The sequence below is a fragment of the Chiloscyllium plagiosum genome, unplaced genomic scaffold, assembly GCF_037043375.1.
Source record: "Chiloscyllium plagiosum isolate Xiang-an unplaced genomic scaffold, Cpla_swu_hap1 HiC_scaffold_25, whole genome shotgun sequence".
NCBI classification, from domain to species: domain Eukaryota; kingdom Metazoa; phylum Chordata; class Chondrichthyes; order Orectolobiformes; family Hemiscylliidae; genus Chiloscyllium; species Chiloscyllium plagiosum.
This window is the reverse complement of record NW_028270163.1, coordinates 233,193-251,759: the sequence shown is the minus strand read 5'-3', so window position 1 is coordinate 251,759 and position 18,567 is coordinate 233,193.

Below are 18,567 nucleotides of genomic sequence, written 5' to 3'. Positions count from 1 at the left end.
ATAGTGTCAGGCTGCTGCCTCCCCAGTGTGTATCGGTGACATGAAGTGGCATAATGTAGGTAGACCACGAGGTATGAGGCTGCCCTGTAGAATTTCTTTGGAATAATGGAAGTGCCCGCACAACTCCAAACACCTTGAGATTTAATGATCTACCCTGGTGGACCACAGGGACTTTTTTTTATTTCAAAAATATACTTTATTCATAAAATACTTTGATGATCTGTACAACTGGACATGCCATACATATGTAAACATTCCATCTGTTTGCATACCGAAACAGAGTAATCATTCCTATTTACAGGTCGGTACGGTTACATTTTTAGCTGAGGCGTCAGCAGGGCCCAAATGACTGCGCGGGCCCCCTGTTCTTCTTTAGGCAGGCAGATGTTACATGGTGGTCTTTCCCAACCGCGCCTTGGCGGCAGCTGCCGCAAGCTTCAGCACGTCCCTCAACACGTAGTCCTGGACCTTGGAATGTGCCAGTCTGCAACACTCAGTCGGGGTCAACTCCTTCAGCTGGAAGATCAACAGGTTTCGGACCGCCCAGAGAGCATCCTTCACTGAGTTGATGATCCTCCAGGCACAGTTGATGTTCGTCTCGGTGTGCGACCCGGGAAATAGGCCGTAGAGCACGGAGTCCCGTGTCATGGCGCTGCTCGGGACAAACCTCGACAAACACCACTGCATTCCTCTCCAGACCTCTTCTGCGTAGGCACATTCCAGAAGGAGGTGTGTGACAGTCTCGTCCCCCCCACAGCCGCTTCGAGGGCAGCGTGCGGTGCGGCTGAGAGTCCGGGCGTGCATAAAGGATCTCACAGGCAGAGCCCTTCTCACCACCAGCCAAGCCATGTCTTGGTGCTTGTTGGAAAGTTCTGGCAATGAGGCATTCTGCCAAATGGCTTTGACAGTCTGCTCAGGGAACCGCTCGATAGGATCCACCCTCTGCTCGTCCTGTAGGTGACAGTCGGCCAGCAGGAGGCAGTGGTCAGAGAAGAACACCGGCTTGACGTCGGTGGATCTGACCGAGAGCGTTCGGGACACAAACAGGTAATCTATCCTTGAGCGGATAGACCCGTCTGCCCGTGACCAGGTGTATCTACGCTGCATACATCGCGTAGCCGATTTGATGCTACGCACATTGTTGCTGGCAATTTTTAACCCCATTTTAACAGTAGCCACCAGCCTGACCACAATAATGCGTGTGAAGTACTTGACAGTACTTCGTATTATTAATGGTTTTTGGTCCATACCCTTAAATCGGTCCTGTCAGTACAAATTTGCAGTTAACTTTCAGGAACAGCAGTATACTTGGACTTATCTACCCCAAGAGTTCCATAACTCACCCTCTATTTTCCATAGACGATTAGCCAAGGGATTAGAAAAGTTTTCCTGGCCTGATGACCTAATCCTACAAACGGAAACAAACAAGGAGCACATTCAGCTCCTAGAAGAATTAGTTGACCTTTTACACATGTTAGGATATAATCTAAATGCGAAGAAGGCGCAAATTTTGCAGCCTAGGATTACATATTTGGGAATGACAGACCAGACAATAGCAGCTGTTCTACTGCAAGAGTAAGCAAGGCCAACACAGTAAGCAAGGCCCAGTGGCTGTATCTCCACAGTTCTACAGCCTCTGGAACAATGGTTTTCCATGTGCAAAAAACACCTCCTCTCAGTCTTTTGGACAGTCCAGTACTTCAATTACATTGTTGATTTAAAATCACTGAGTATAACTGAGCATATGCCAATCCAGCTCCTGTTAGACATCCGACTCAATTTGAGCTGCATGATGGACTCTGCTGCTTCAAGGTCAGGACATCACTGTTAGATGTACCAAGGTGCCCACCTTCCTGGCTAATAACCTAAATTATGGGGGAGACCCACATGACTGCCAAATCATAGCTACTAAACACTTCACTGGCCCTTTTATACTAAAGCAGCAGGAGAAATGATGAAGAATGGGAGAAAAACAAAAGGCAGGCAGACAACGCAATCAAAATCTGTGCAGATGGATCCTCCACCATAAAGGATCGCAGTCGGATCACCAGCTATGGGATACCTGTGACAGACACCCAGGAACAGCCACTGGTTGAACTTGCTTTAAAATTACTTCGTCAACTGAATGCCCAAGCTGCAAAATTAGCAGCTATAGCCTATGTAGTCAGCCATCCCTATCTGTTCCCTTTACCCGCGGATTCTCTGATAATATGTATGTGTGCAACAGTCTCACTGAATTTTTACCATTATGGTTTCATTTCTGCTGACGGGAAACCCCTACCATTGGGCCCTAATTAAAATATGTATTGCAGGCTGCCAGTGGAAGGGAATATGACATAATTAAAGTTCGAAGCAACCACAAAATATCCCCAGAAGGTAACCATAGAGCAGATGAGTTAGCTAAGAGAGGTGCTCATGTAGGAGAATTCTGGCAGCCACGCAGAAGCCAAACAAACATAGCGGACCTCAGGTAAACACAACAGATTGTGAGAGGAGTCTATCCAGAGGCTTATACAAAAAGGAGAAATACCTTACAAGTATGGAATGGATTAGTTTTAAAAATAAGTGTCTATGTAGTTCCGATGCAATACAGGGATCAAATCATATTAATACCATGGCAAGTATAGCTACCAAAGAATAGAGGCCACTACCAAACGATTGAAAGAACTGTGTTGGTGGTCTGAGTTACACAAGGATGTAGCACACTACATAGGGAACTGTGCCCAAAATAATTCAGACAGGTTCGCCTGAAAGGAAGAACTGAGGTATACCTGTCCAGTGGAAGGGCCCTGGACAAATCTACGAATTGATTTAATAGATCCCCTTTCACCATGCAGGAACGGATTCGCTTATATTGTCGTCATCACAGATACTTTCACAAGGTCGAAGCTTTTCCCATTAGGACAAATACAGCCAAAGTAACCGCACAAATCCAAACACAACAGGTATTTATGAGACAGGATCTACCCTGCAGTATCGAGTCAGACCGGGGAACCCATTTCACCAGCCGAGTCATGCAGGATGATAACTATGCTTGGTATCAAGCAGAAATTCCACATTGCAGACCACCCGCAATCTGGTGGGATCATGGAAAGGATGAGCCATATCCCAAAAGGAATGATTAGGAAGGTGGAACAGCAGAACAGTAGAATTTGGAACATGGTACTTCCGTTTGTCCTCATGATAGTACCCTACAACATCTCTCGATTCACAGGGTATACTCAGATGACAGGCCAACCCATAAAAGAAGTCGACTACCTGTTCAGTTCACGACCTCACAGAACCTGCCCTCACCCACGAAAAAGCAGTGCAGCATCTCATCGAAAATCCCAAGGTGACTCAATTAGCAGTAGCCGTCAGGTTAGGGACCAAAAGGAATGTAAGCAAGGCTTACGTCGACAGGAGAGTTAACCCTGGCAAACACATGCTAGGACAGCAGGCGATGCTACAGGTATACATCCCGAATTCCTTTCTCTCCCCTAAATATTCAGGTCGACATACTGTGTTGGATAAGGCGAGCCCCTCAGTATACAAGATTTTACTAGCCACAGGAAAGAGCAGCTGATACATACAAACCAATTACAATCGTATGGCACACAACACAGCCATTCTCACCACCTCGATATATGTATGGTGGATTACAATGCCCTCGATCAAGTGACAAGACACAGCCTTTCAGTCAGCTTGCACCCCTAACAAAAGTTTTACTCTCCCATCACTACCACTGAGTGCAACTTCAACACCCAAGGGACCCCCAGTTAATTTAATTGACTTAATGGAAGACCCCCAAACAAATTAGAAGAAATCACTAGTAACTGACAGCACGGACATGTTACATATTCCCAATAGTCTAGATATGACAAAACTCCCTAATAATCCCCTCACACATAGGGAAATCAAACAACCCTGACTCCTTATAACTCAGACCCCAGACAGCGTACCCACAACATGGACGTGTGATAATACTGAAGGACTTGTATAGATCAGAGAAAACAGACCAACCAAGTGGTAACATCCAATATTCAGAGTATCACCGCTCGAGGCAATGACAGGACGGACATGGGAACGGGGAGGATACAATATTGCTGCGCCCCCAAAGACCAAGGATTCACAACACACTGATGAGTCTCTGTTGGGTGCCTATTTGACGAATGCACTCATTCATGAATCCAAGTGATGAAACAGCTCCTGACAGCCATCCAAAGTAAGGTGCAACTGTTTCTGATGGTTCAAACTCACATGCATTTCACACGTCTCTATAGTCTCAGTGAGGCCAACTCTTATTCCTGTGTGCGCTGATGGGAGCAATCAGGTTAACAATTCTTCAATTTCCCTGGTGTCATTCATGGATAAAATCTCCATATCAGATTTTGCCCATGGTGACAATGACGGTCTCATTTTTGCCTTCACATTTCTTTCGTAGGCCATAACGACCGCTTCATCTTTACACTTCGTTAATTAGTCAAGATGACCGTCTCATTTCAGTCTTTTCTGACCACTCCATGGTCCGGCCATTTAAAGCCACACTAATACCTACCACTAGAAACTGAAGGCCTCTAAACCAGACTTAACATTCCATATGGAGTTCATATTCCTATTCCTTCTTTTAAACAGAAAGTGGGGGAGGGTTCATGCACGTGCATTACCCTATTCAAAACTATTCAGATATTAGACAAGGATAACAACAGAAACAACCTTGATCTCTCCCCAGGACAACCATGACCGCACGGAACATAATCAAGATCTACTTCATTGAGATCATCATCGATACCAGAAACAACACACAAAAACACTGAACAGACCAGGATAAATATTTGTTAGTCTAGCAAATATTATTTAACATCTTGTTTGTAGAAAATATTCTCTGGTTTTATGAAGTGTTTTCAATTTTTAGAACATAGAACATAGAACATAGAACAGTACAGCACAGAACAGGCCCTTCAGCCCACGATGTTGTGCCGACCATTGATCCTCATGTAAGGTAAACCTAATGTACGAACCCTCAAATTTCTGTGACCATATGCAAGTCCAGCAGTCTCTTAAATATCCCCAATGACCTCGCTTCCACAACTGCTGCTGGCAACGCATTCCATGCTCTCACAACTCTCTGCGTAAAGAACCCGTCTCTGACATCCCCTCTATACTTTCCGCCAAACAGCTTAAAACTATGACGCCTCGTGTTAACAATTTCTGCCCTGGGAAAAAGCGTCTGGCTATAAACTCTCATTATTTTGTACACCTCAATTAGGTCCCCTCTCTTCCTTCTTTTTTCCAATGAAAAAAGTCCGAGCTCAGTCAACCTCTCTTCATAAGATAAGCCCTCCATTCCAGGCAGCATCCTGGTAAACCTCCTCTGAACCCTCTCCAATGCATCCACATCTTTCCTATAATATGGGGGACCAGAACTGGACACAATATTCCAAGTGCAATCTAACCAAATTTTTATAGAGCTGCAACAAGATCTCACGGCTCTTAAACTCAATCACCCTGTTAATGAAAGCCAAAACACCATATGCTTTCTTAATAACCCTGTCCACCTGGGTGGCAATTTTAAGGGATCTATGTACCTACACACCAGGATCCCGCTGTTCCTCCACACTGCCAAGAATCCTGTCTTTAATCATGTACTCAACTTTCAAGTTCGACCTTCCAAAATGCATCACTTCGCATTTATCCAGGTTGAACTCCATCTGCCACCTCTCAGCCCACCTCTGCATCCTGTCAATGTCACGCTGCAGCCTACAACAGTCCTCTATACTGTCAACGACACCTCCAACCTTTGTGTCATCTGCAAACTTGCTAACCCATCCTTCAATCTCCTCATCCAAGTCATTAATAAAAATTACAAAGAGGCCCAAGAACAGAGCCCTGTGGAACACCACTCACTACTGACATCCAGGCAGAATACTTCCCTTCCACTACCACTCGCTGTCTTCTGTCGACCAGCCAATTCTGTATCCAGACAGCTAAATTTCCCTGTATCCCATTCCTCCTGACTTCTGAACGAGTCTACCATGGGGAACCTTATCAAATGCCTTGCTGAAGTCCATATACACCACATCCACCGCTCGACCCTCATCAACTTGTCTAGTAACATCCTCAAAGAACTCAATAAGATTTTTGAGGCATGACCTGCCCCTCACAAAGCCGTGCTGACTGCCTTTAATCAAGTCATGCTCTTCCAGATGGTCATAAATCCTATCCCTCAGAATCCTTTCTAACACCTTGCAGACGACAGACATGAGACTGACTGGTCTGTAATTGCCGGGGATTTCCCTATTTCCTTTCTTGAACAGAGGAATTACATTTGCCTCCCTCCAGTCCTCAGGTACGACTCCGGTGGAGAGCGAGGATGCAAAGATCTTTGCAAGTGGTGAAGCAATCACATTTCTCGCTTCCCAAAGCAGCCGAGGACAAATCTGGTCTGGCCCTGGCGACTTGTCAATCTTAATGTTTGTCAAAATTTTCAGCACATCAGCTTCCTTAATCTCTATCCGTTCCAGCATGCTTATCTGCTCCTCAATGGTTTCATTCACTACAAGGTCCTTTTCTTTAGTAAAGACAGAAGCAAAAAACACACTTAGGGCTTCCCCTACCTCCTCAGACTCCACACACAAGTTCCCTATGCTATCCCTTTTCGGCCCTACTCTTTCTTTGATCATTCTCTTATTTCTCACATACATGTAAAATGCCTTTGGATTCTCCCTAATCCTTCCTGCCAAGCTTTTTTCGTGCCCCCTCCTGCCTCTCATCAGACCATTTTTGAGCTCCTTCCTCACCTGCCTGTAATCCTCTAGAGCTGAGCAAGACCCTTGCTTCCTCCACCTTATGTAAGCTGCCTTCTTTCTTTTGACGAGAAGCTCCTCTGCTCTCGTCATCCAAGGTTCCTTTATCTTACCCCTTCTTGCCCGTCTCAGAGGAACACATTTGTGCATCACTCGCAACAACTGTTCCTTAAACAGTCTCTACATGTCTATAGTGCCCTTTCCATGGAACAATTGCTCCCAGTCCATGCTTCCCAACTCACGTCTGATAGCATCATAGTTTCCTTTTAAATATCCTCCCATTGTGCCTGCTTCTCTCCTTCTCCATAGCTATGTAGAATGTGAGGCATCGTGGTCAGTATCACCAAAATGCTCTCCCACCGCAAGATCTGACACCTACCCCGGCTCATTGCCGAGCACCAAATCCAGAATGGCCTCGCCCCTCATCGGCCTGTCAACGTACTGAGTTAGGAAACCCTCCTGAACACATCTTACAAAAACAACTACTTCCAAACCATCTGCTCGAAGGAGGTTCCAATCAATGTTGGGAAAGTTATAGTCACCCATTACAACAACCCTACTACATTCACACTTTTCCAAAATCTGCCGACCTATGCTTCTTCAATCTCCCTGCTGCTACTGGGGGACCTGTAGTAAACCCCTAATGAGGTGACTGCTCCCTTACTGTTCCTAATTTCCACCCATACTGACTCAGTAGGCAGACTCTCCTCGACAATGGTAAGTTCTGTAGCTGTGATACACTCTCTGATTAACAGTGCTACACACCCTCCTCTTTTTCCCCCCTCCCCATTCTTTTTAAATGTTCTAAACCCTGGAACATCCAGCAACCATTCCTGCCCCTGAGAAACCCATGTCTCTGTTATGGCCACAACATTATAGCACCAGGTACTGATCTATGCTCTAAGCTCATCACTTTTATTCCTGATACTTCTTGCATTAAAGCAAACACACTTTGACTGCTCCCTTGGTCCTTCCCAGGAAATTCCTTCCCACTGGCTGCGCTACCTCTTGCTATTGCCTTATCTCCATCAACTCTCACCATCGGTATATAGCTCAGGTTCCTACCCCCCTGCCATACTAGTTTAAACCCTCCTGGTTTTTCATTTTTTGTAGTTTTAAAATGTTTTTTCGTTATGAATTTTTTTTGTATTTGTTTGTTTTCTCCAATGTCTTTGCTTGGTCAGCCGTTAAGTCCGAATTTTGATATTCTATTTAGATATAGTGTGATGACATTTGCTTGATCTTAGTTAGGAGTGATATTACTTGTAAGAGTTTAGCTGTTTAAGTGCATGTTGTGCCTTACTTGAGTCTGAATGATCATGTGGTCACTGCATGGAAATTGGTCTGTGATCATGTGATCCATCATGATTCACATTCTGGAACAAGGGGAGGGACAGTGGCCGGAAGGACCACTCAAAATGATGGAATTATGATGGATTTATGAGAAACAGACAATAAATAAGGCACGCTGGAAAATAGAGACAAGCCTGCACCAAAGTGACTGTGCTAATAAACATGCTGCAGAATCCAGACAGGCTGCAGTTACATACAGACAATATGCAACTGATGCAGACAATACAATATGCACTCAAATTTGGAATTGAATAGAATCAACCTAAATGCCATCTCCAGGACAATTGGAACCTCAAGTTCTTTGCTAGATACAGGGATGTCTCATACCCTTATTTGGAGAGGGCTACCTGACTTATGCGAACCTAACATCTCCAGAAATGGATCCCCAAGGACTACCCTGCCATCGACATGCCTGGTTGTGTCCGATTGATCGGGATGGTTGAGCCCTGATTAATTTATTGGAAGACACTAAAGACCCTCCCAAAATGGCCGGAACAGCTACTAAGTATATAAATCACTGCAACATCACCCTGAGGAGCAGTAACTCAAGACCAAACACTATGAAGAGAAGACATTCCTGGGACCAGATGATCCCAGGGAGATCCCAGGAGAAGATGACCAGACGATCATTGCCACATGGATCAAGGCTACGATCTAGAATGGTGGTATATGATCATTCAAAGTTAAAGCTCAAGATAGTTGTTTAGATTTATAGTATAAATTGTTAGTTTATCATGTATTTTGTTGTTATAGCATTAATTGTGTTAAATAAATAAATATTATTGTTTATTACTATGAAGAGTTGACACTCAGTTTCTTTGCTAGATATATGAGTTGAACACGCTGTGTGGCAGGCACAACACTGGTGAATGGGTCTAAATTAGTTTAAGATGTCTGGTCAGCATGAATGAGCTGGACCAAAGGGTGTGTTTCCATGCTGTATAGTTCTGTGACTACGTTTGCCCAGTTCTCCAATTTCATATAACCTCCCATCTCATCACCCAACTCCCTTCCATTCCTTTCATCGACCCTTCTTTCTAGCCACCAACCCGACTCATTCCTCCCATCGACCAACCATGTCGTACCCTCTGTGTTCACCTAAACCCACCTCACCACCTTGCCCCCCCTACTCCCCTTATCTGCAGCTCCCCTTACACCCATTTGAGTCCTAAAGAAGAGTTACACCTGAAATGTTGACTTCTCCACCTCCTGATGCTGCCCAACTTGCTGTGTTCTTCCAGCCTCCTGCTTTTCTACCTTGGAATTCAGCATCTGCAGTTTTTTTTGTCTCACTCATATACTGAGCTGCTTGTGTTAATTTTGCCTTGACCTTTTGTGGTATTGTACATGTGTGTTGAGACCAAGTGTAGTCTTCAGATGGAATGGTTTACGTGTCAAGTGAGATAATGGGGCCAGGGTGTACAGAAATAATCTCGCCACTGTCTTGTTAATCTATTCTGCTTATGCCTATTTTCATTATAATTCCTGTGCTGACACTTGGTGCCTTAGGATGTCTAGGTGAAAGTGAGGACTGCCGATGCTGGAGATCAAAGTCAAGATTACAGTGGTGCTGGAAAAGCACAGCGGGTCAGGCAGCATCCGAGGGCCATGAAAATCGACGTTTCAGGTAAAAGCCCTTCATCAGGAATCTCTCCCATTACTGACATACCAGGCCTTGTTATCTGATAGTCTATTACACACAACCCATTGTTAGCCACTAACAGTCTCCATTAACAGCGATTCACCTTCCTAGCCAGGTTGTCATCCACACCTTCGTCTGTCCAACTGTTCTTCTCTCTCTTTGGCCTCTGTCTTCACCTATCATTTACTCCTTATCCCCTGCCCCCAGCCTATCATCTGCATATAAACTGACATTTTGCTAGCTACCATCCGTTCTGAGGAAGGATCACTTGACCTGAAACATTAACTCTGATTCCCCTCCTAAGCTTAGCTTTGTTTCAAACAGATGGTCATCCTCAATCTAGTTGAATTCAAGAAAAATAACAAACTATGTCACAGTGGAGTGTAACACTGTTAATCATGGATGACATTTATACAATAGTAGAATGACCTTTTTTCAGGAGATCAGGATGTTGAATCAGTGTGGATGGAGAAGAGGAATGTAGGGGAAATACGTCACTAGTGGAAGTGGTGTACAGAACTCCACCATATGGGACAAAGGTGCAAGAATAAATATTGGGTACTTATAAGGAGATGGCACCAATCATGGGTGCTTTAATCTGCGTACAAGATAGAAAAATCTGACAGACACTGTAGGCAGGATGAGGAGGTCTTATCATTCAAGATAATTTCTTAGAGCACCACATTCTAGAACCAACAAGATAGCATTATATAAAATATATATTTTATATATTTTTTCCAAATTAATCTATTCATGGATGTTATTACATTCCTCCGGAGCAGGTGGAACTTAAACCTAAGTTACCTGGCTCAGAAACTGCCACTGCATTACAAGGTTATTGCGGACTTGATATTGTGTACTGTGATAGAATAATTAGTGACCTCAAAGTTAGGGCAGCCCTAGGTAACATCACATTGATAGTAGATTGATGGGATAAGTAATTGATTGGATTAGATCTTTTTTGTGTGTGCGAGAGAACGGTATAAGCCCTCGCTGTGTTTTGGTCTATCAGGTAGATAGTCAGTTTTGTAATCTGGCTATAACAGCTTGGCTAATTCTAGAGGTCAAGTCTTCATGGCAGATGAATAATTTCTCACCAAACCAAAACAAAACACTTCAATTTTGTTGTGCGTTGAACAATTCTGAAAGTAGAGAAGCTGACCAACCTGGGAAGGAATAAAGCTTGGTATTACAGTCATAATGGTTGAACAGAATGGATCATGAACCTTTCCCAAGGTAGTGAGTAAGAGGTGGAGGGAAAAAATAAAATGCCTGTTAAGATACTGAATATACATTAAAGAAGGAAAATGGAATGGAGAAGTTACAAAACACAACTTTAGCTGGGGCCCACAAGAAACATTTGATAGAATCAAAATTGAAGCCTCTGAAATTAAAGCTTGTGACATTCGCTAAAGAACAGAAAGCTGGGAGAAGCACTGAAGTTTTTCAGATGGGAGGAAGGTGTATCCATAGGGATTAGTATTGATCTTTTTAATTATAGATTAACATCCTGGGCTTGATAACACAGGGATAGTACAGATTGCAGATAGTATAAAGCTCAGAAATGTAACAAACAGTTAGGATAGTAACACTTTAGGAGGGCATAAATAAGCTAACTGATAGACACAGATTAGATGAAATTTGAGGAAGAGAAGTAGTGGGAAGAATGAGGAGTAATTATACAAATTGAATGTTAGAATTTTAAAAGGGCTCAGAAATAACAATGTTCTATTTAGCAAGGTAAAGCTGAGAAAGCTATTTAAAGGTAAACTTGACCCTACAAATATTTGCAGAAACTATAAAAGCAAGGAAGTTATGCTAAACAGTTTCTAAAATACTGGTGAGGTCAAATTGAGTATTGTGGAAAATTCTGGGCTCCATACTGAAGTAAGGAAGGGTACCAACACCTTCGACAGGGTGCAGATGGAATTTAGTAGACTGTAAGCAAGATGAATGACTTCATTTTGTTAAGATAGTCCTTGGCTATGGGGAAAATGGAGGGGAATGGAAAATAAATGGATAAGACTTTCATAGATGAAACTTTATTGCTGGAACAGCACAGCAGGTCAGGCAGCATCCAGGGAACAGGAGATTCGACGTTTCAGGCACAGGCCCTTCTTCAGGAATGAGCAGAGAGTGTTCAGCAGGAGAAGATAAAAGGTAGGGAGGAGGGACTTGGAGGAGGGGCGTTGGAAATGTGATAGGTGGAAAGAGGTCAAGGTGAGGGTGATAGGTTGGAGTAGGATGGAGGCGGAGAGGTCAAGAAGAAGACTGCAGGTCAGGAAGGCGGTGCCAGGCTGGAGGGATTCGGCTGAGACAAGGTGGGGGGAGGGGGGATGAAGAAACTGGTGAAGTCCAAGTTCATCCCCTGTGGTTGGAGGGTTCCCAGTCGGAAGATAAGACGCTCCTCCTCCGACCGTCGCGTTGTTGTGGTTTGGCGGTGGATGAGTCCAATGACCTGCATATCCTCGGTGGAGTGGGAGGGGGAGTTGAAATGCTGTGCTACAGGGTGGTTGGGTTGGTTCGTCCGGGTGGCCCAGAGGTGCTCTCTGAATCGCTCCGCAAGTAGGCGGCCTGTCTCCCCAATATAGAGGAGGCCACACCGGCTGCAGCGGATGCAGTAGATGATGTGGGTGGAGGTGCAGGTGAATCTGTGGCGGATATGGAAGTTTCCTTTGGGGCCTTGGAGAGAAGTGAGGGGGGAGGTGTGGGCGCAAGTGTTGCACCTCCTGCGGTTGCAAGGGAAGGTGCCGGGAGTGGAGGTTGGGTCGGTGGGGGGTGTGGATCTGACAAGGGAGTCGCGGAGGGAGTGGTCTCTACGGAAAGCTGATAGGGAAGGGGAGGGAAATATATCCTTGGTGCTGGGGTCTGTTTGGAGGTGGCGGAAGTGACGGCGGATGATGCGCTGTACATGGAGATTGGTGGGGTGGTAGGTGAGGACCAGTGAGGTTCTGTCCTGGTGGCGGTTGGAGGGGCGGGGCTCAAGGGCGGAGGAGCGGGAAGTGGAGGAGATGTGGTGGAGGGCACCGTCGACCACGTCGGGGGGGAAATTGCGGTCCTTGAAGAAGGAGGCCATCTGTGTTGTACGTATTTTGAACTGGTCCTCCTGGGAGCAGATGCGGCGGAGATGAAGGAATTGGGAGAATGGGATGGTGTTTTTACAGGGGGCAGGATGGGAGGAGGTGTAGTCCAGGTAGCTGTAGTAGTCGGTTGGTTTGTAGTAGATGACCGTGTTGATTCGGTCGCCTGAGATAGAAACAGAAAGGTCTAGGAAGGGGAGGAAGGAGTCCGAGACTGTCCAGGTGAATTTGAGGTCGGGGTGGAAGGTGTTAGTGTAGTGGATGAACTGTTCAATCTCCTCGTGGGAGCACGAGGTAGCGCCGATACAGTCATCAATGTAGCGAAGGAAAAGATGGGGGGTGGGGCCAGTGTAGTTGCGGAAGATGGATTGTTCCACACTGGTCCTCACCTACCACCCCACCAATCTCCATGTACAGCGCATCATCCGCCGTCACTTCCGCCACCTCCAAACAGACCCCAGCACCAAGGATATATTTCCCTCCCCTCCCCTATCAGCTTTCCGTAGAGACCACTCCCTCCGCGACTCCCTTGTCAGATCCACACCCCCCACCGACCCAACCTCCACTCCCGGCACCTTCCCTTGCAACCGCAGGAGGTGCAACACTTGCGCCCACACCTCCCCCCTCACTTCTCTCCAAGGCCCCAAAGGAAACTTCCATATCCGCCACAGATTCACCTGCACCTCCACCCACATCATCTACTGCATCCGCTGCAGCCGGTGTGGCCTCCTCTATATTGGGGAGACAGGCCGCCTACTTGCGGAGCGATTCAGAGAGCACCTCTGGGCCACCCGGACGAACCAACCCAACCACCCTGTAGCACAGCATTTCAACTCCCCCTCCCATTCCACCGAGGATATGCAGGTCATTGGACTCATCCACCGCCAAACCACAACAACGCGACGGTCGGAGGAGGAGCGTCTTATCTTCCAAGTTCATCCCCTCCAACCACAGGGGATGAACTTGGACTTCACCAGTTTCTTCATCCCCCCTCCCCCCACCTTGTCTCAGCCGAATCCCTCCAGCCCGGCACCGCCTTCCTGACCTGCAGTCTTCTTCTTGACCTCTCCGCCTCCATCCTACCTATCACCCTCACCTTGACCTCTTTCCACCTATCACATTTCCAACGCCCCTCCTCCAAGTCCCTCCTCCCTACCTTTTATCTTCTCCTGCTGAACACTCTCTGCTCATTCCTGAAGAAGGGCCTGTGCCCGAAACGTCGAATCTCCTGTTCCCTGGATGCTGCCTGACCTGCTGTGCTGTTCCAGCAATAAAGTTTCAACTTTGATCTCCAGCATCTGCAGACCTCACTTTCTCCTCAAAGACTTTCATAGAGCCAGGCCAGGCACAATGATGCCACTGGCCACCTTCTGCACTGAGATCAGGACCGGAAGATAACAGTTGGCCTTATTCAATAAGTTTCCATTTTCAATATAGTGGATTTTTAAAAGTTGAGAGTTCAGCACTTCTACATACAAAAGATTGTACAGGTTTGGAACTCTTTTCCACAAATGGTAGTGGATGCTGGATCAGTTAATTTTATGTCTGAGAGAGATTAAATTTTTGTTCAGTGAAGGTATTAAGGGAAACGGGTCAAAGGCAGGTACATGGAGTTAGACCACGAAACAACAATGATTTCTTTGAATGTGGAAAAGGTTTGAGTGGCTGAATGGCTATGTTGCTATGAGGGTTAAGATACATTTGGCTCTGAATGCTGCTGAAGATGCTAGGTGCGTTGGGATAGAGTTTACCACACCGTGGCATGGTGGCTCAGCGGTTAGCAGTGCTGCCTCACAGCACCAGGACTGAGTTTGATTCTGCGCTTGAAACTATCTGTGTGGAGTTTACACATCTTCCACATCTCTCTGGGTGCACCAGTTTCCTCCCACAGTTCAAAGTTGTGCAGGTTAGATGGATTGGCCATGCTATATTGCACATAGTGTCTAGAGATGTGCAGGTTAGGTGAATTGACCATGGGAAATGCAAGGGTATAGGGATAGAGTAGGGGGCTGGGTTATGTAGGATGCTCTTCAGAGGGTCAGTGTGGGCTCGATGGGCTAAATGGCTACTCCACACTGCAGGGCTTCTATGATTTCTATACAATGATTGGGGCGGCATGGTGGCTCAGTGGTTAGTACTGCTGCCTCATAGCACAAGGGTCCCAGGTTTGATTCCAGCCTCGGGCGACTGTCTGTGTGGAGTTTGCACATTCTCTCGGTGTCTGCGTGAGTTTCCTCCCACAATCCAAAGATGTGCAAATTAGGTGAATTGGCTGTGCGAAATTGCCCACAGTGTCAGATGCGTTAGTGGGAGGGAAGTGGGTTACTCTTTGGTGGGTTGGTGTGGACTTGTTGGGCCGAACGGCCTGTTTCCACACTGTAGGAAATCTAATCTAATCAATGTTTACAAAAGGTAGCAGGTCAACAGCAGGAATTTAATCAAAGTATTAAACTGGACTGGCAGTGCATTAATGAGTTAAGAAATTCTCCATGCAGTTATCTAAAAGGGGTAAGAACAGTAATTCTACTGGGGAAGGGAGAAAGAATTGAGATTGAATCAACCAAGGAACATTGTACCAAATATATTGGATCAGAATGAAGAGTTAAAGAGTTGAAACACAATAATGACCTTGTAAAATGACAGAAGCAGGTCCTGGCCCTGTATGGTTTTATGGCTTGTTGCAAGGTATTTTTCAATTTCAGATCATGATTTGAACAGTAGAACAGTGAAAAAAATTAGTAAAGCCTCAAACATAGGATTGGAAATGATGAATTGTGGAGTCTTCTAGGCCTTGTATGAAATGTAAATGAATGTTTGCAATGTTTCTCAATCATGTTCTGATGTAGGATTTTGCCACTATTGTGGCAACAATTTCAGCACAGCTATTGTGAACCTGCAGACTCTCAGAATAAATGAAAAAGTACTATGTTATTTGAACATGGTGGGTGGCAACGTAGCTCAGTGGTTGGCTTGCAGTGCCAGCTGTCTGGATTTGGTTGTCAGTCTGTGTGGAGATTGTGTCTGTATGCCTGTCTTTATTGGTTAGTGCACTGAGTATAGGAGTTGGGAGGTCATGTTGGGGCTGTACAAGACATTGGTTAGGCCACTTCTAGAATATTGCATTCAATTTTGGTCTCCCTGCTATAGAAATGATGTTCTGAAACTTGAAAGGGTTTAGAAAAGATTTACAAAGATGTTGCTAGATTTGGAGATTTGAGCTGTACGGAAAGACTAAATAGGCTGGGACTATTTTTCTGGAGCACTGGAGGCTGAGGGGTGACCTTTAAAGAAGTTTATAAAATCATGAAGGGCACGATTAGAATGAATATCCAAGGTCTTTGCTGCATATTTGTGAAGTCCAAAATTAGAAGGCATAGGTTTAAGGTTAAAGATTTAAAATGGACCGAAAGGGCAACTTTTATGCACAGAAGGTGGTGCATGTATGGAACAAGCTGCCAGAGGAAGTGGAGGATGGTACAACAACATTTAAGAGGCATCTGTATGGTCATATAAATAAAAAAGGTTTAGCTGGCAAATGGGACTAGATTAATTTAGGAAATCTAGTTGGTATAGAGAAGTTGGAACAAAGGGTCTGCTTCTGTGCTGCACGTCTCCATGACTCTATGAACTTAATTCATATAACATGTACTAAGGGAGGACATCTTGGAGGGCTTATCCAGCCACCAATATAGATGGAACTCAGGAATAGAATTTGATAGAATTGTATTGCAGGTCTCCCAACAGCCAATGGGGGAAGAGAGGAATAGATGTGTTGACAGATCATGGAATAATGTAAAAAAAAGTGTTGTGGTGGTGGGGCAGTTTAACTTCCCCTCATTGACTGGCACTTGCCTTGTACCAGGTACTCAGATGGGAAGATTGAATTTGGTGGCTGCATCCAGGGTAGTGTTTTGAAACAATCTGTCTGGGAAAGGCACCAAACTAGGTATGGTACTGGGGAATGAACCCGGTCACGTGATCAAAGTTTCAGTGGGGGAAGCATTCCATGAACAGTGACCATAAATCTGCAAGTTTTAAATTACGTATGGATTAGGTCAAAAATAGTCCGCAGGTGAAAGTATTAAAATTGGGAAAGGCTAGCCACAACAGGAACTGGGGAATGTAGATTAAGGGCACCTGTTTAAGGGTAAATCCACATTTGTCATGTGGAAATCTTTTAAGGGCCAGTTAGTGTTCAGAATCGGTGAAAATCGATAAGGCAAGATCCAAGAACCTTGGATGACTCAAGAAATTGTAAGCTTAGTCAAAAACCATAAGAAGGCACATGTAAGGTTTAGGAATCTGAAGACAGAGCCCTCAAAATGTACAAAATTTGCAAGAAAGAACTCAAACAAAAAATAAGGAGGGGTAAAAGGGGCCATGAAATGCCTTTGGAAACAGCATTAAGGAAAATCCCAAGGTGTTTTATACACACATAAGGTGCAAAATGGTAGTTAGGGAAATGGTACATACCCTCAGAATCATAGAGATGTACAGCATGGAAACAGACACTTCGGTCCAACCCGTCCAGATATCCCAACCAAATCTAGTCCCACCTGCCAGCACCCGGCCCATATCTCTCCAAACCCTTCCTATTCATATACCCATCCAAATGCCTCTTCAATGTTGCAATCGTACCAGCCTCCACCACTTCCTCTGGCAGCTCATTCCATACACATACTACCCACTGCGTGAAAAAGTTGCTCCATAGGTCTCTTTTATATCTTTCCCCTCTCACCCTAAACCTATGCCCTCTAGTTCTGGACTCCCCGACCCAAAGGAAAAGACTTTGCCTATTTATCCTATCCATGCCCCTCATAATTCTGTAAACCTCTATAAGGGTAAGGTCACCCCTCAGCCTCTGATGCTCCAGGGAAAACAGCCCCAACCTGTTCAGCCTCTCCCTATAGCTCAAATCCTCCAACCCTGGCAACATCCTTGTAAATCCTTTCTGAACCCTTTCAGGTTTCACAACATCTTTCCGATAGGAAGAAGACCAGAACTCTATGCAATATTCCAACAGTGGCCTAATCAATGTCCTGTACAGCCGCAACATGACCTCCCAACTCCTGTACTCAATACTCTAACCAATAAAGGAAAGCATATCAAACGCATTCTTCACTATCTATCGACCTGCAACTCCACTTTCAAGGAGCTATGAACCTGCACTCCAAGGTCTCTATGTTCAGCAACACTCCCTAGGACCTTACCATTAACATAGAACATAGAACATAGAAGAATACAGCGCAGTACAGGCCCTTGGGCCCTCGATGTTGCGCCGATCCAAGCCCACCTAAACTATACTAACCCACTATCCTCCATATACCTATCCAATGCCCTCTTAAATGCCCATAAAGAGGGAGAGTCCACCACTGTTACTGGCAGGGCATTCCATGAACTAACGACTCGCTGAGTGAAGAACCTACCCCTAACATCAGTCCTATATCTACCCCCCCTTAATTTAAAGCTATGCCCCCTTGTAATACCCGACTCAATACGCGGGAAAAGGTTCATACTGTCGACCCTATCTAACCCCCTAATCATCTTGTACACCTCAATCAAGTCACCCCTAAACCTTCTTTTCTCTAGTGAAAACAGCCCCAAGTGCCTCAGTCTTTCCTCATACGATTTTCCTTCCATACCAGGCAACATCCTGGTAAACCTCCTCTGCACCCGTTCCAATGCCTCCACATCCTTCCTATAGTAT